The sequence below is a fragment of the Eutrema salsugineum genome, unplaced genomic scaffold (genome assembly GCF_000478725.1).
Source record: "Eutrema salsugineum unplaced genomic scaffold, Eutsalg1_0 scaffold_6, whole genome shotgun sequence".
In the NCBI taxonomy this organism is placed as follows: Eukaryota; Viridiplantae; Streptophyta; class Magnoliopsida; order Brassicales; family Brassicaceae; genus Eutrema; species Eutrema salsugineum.
The window spans coordinates 8,353,532-8,353,932 of NW_006256547.1; the positions used below are offsets into that span (position 1 = coordinate 8,353,532).

At 42.1% G+C, this 401-nt stretch overlaps 1 non-coding gene across 1 annotated transcript; it reads right to left on the reverse strand.

The window, feature by feature from the left end:
- On the reverse strand, positions 1 to 107 carry LOC112083666. The gene has a single exon (XR_002897802.1). It is a non-coding gene; the product is annotated as a small nucleolar RNA R71 (small nucleolar RNA).
- Between the last annotated feature and the right edge of the window lie 294 nt (positions 108 to 401).

The window sequence follows — 401 nt, forward strand, 5'->3', positions numbered from 1 at the left end:
AAGCTAAGAAACCAAATCTCCAGCTTCACTCAACATAGCAATGAGAGTTTTGGTGAAGCATATAAGAGATTTAGGAGCTACACTAACAAGTGCCCACACCATGGGTTTAGTGCGGCTTCTCTTCTCAGCACACTTTATAGAGGGTCTCTTCCCAAGATTAGGAACCAGCTAGATACTGCATCAAATGGAAACTTTCTGGGGAAGGAGATTCATGCTGCTTTAGAGCTGGTTGAGAACTTAGCAATGAGCAATGACACATATGGAGAAGACTTTGATAGAGCCAATAGGAGTGAGAATTCAAGCAGGGATCAAAGGTATGAGAAGGACTTTAAAACACTTGAAAGCAAGCTGGAAAAGGTGTTATTGGCCACTCAAAAGCCAATGCACTTTGTAGGAGAGTT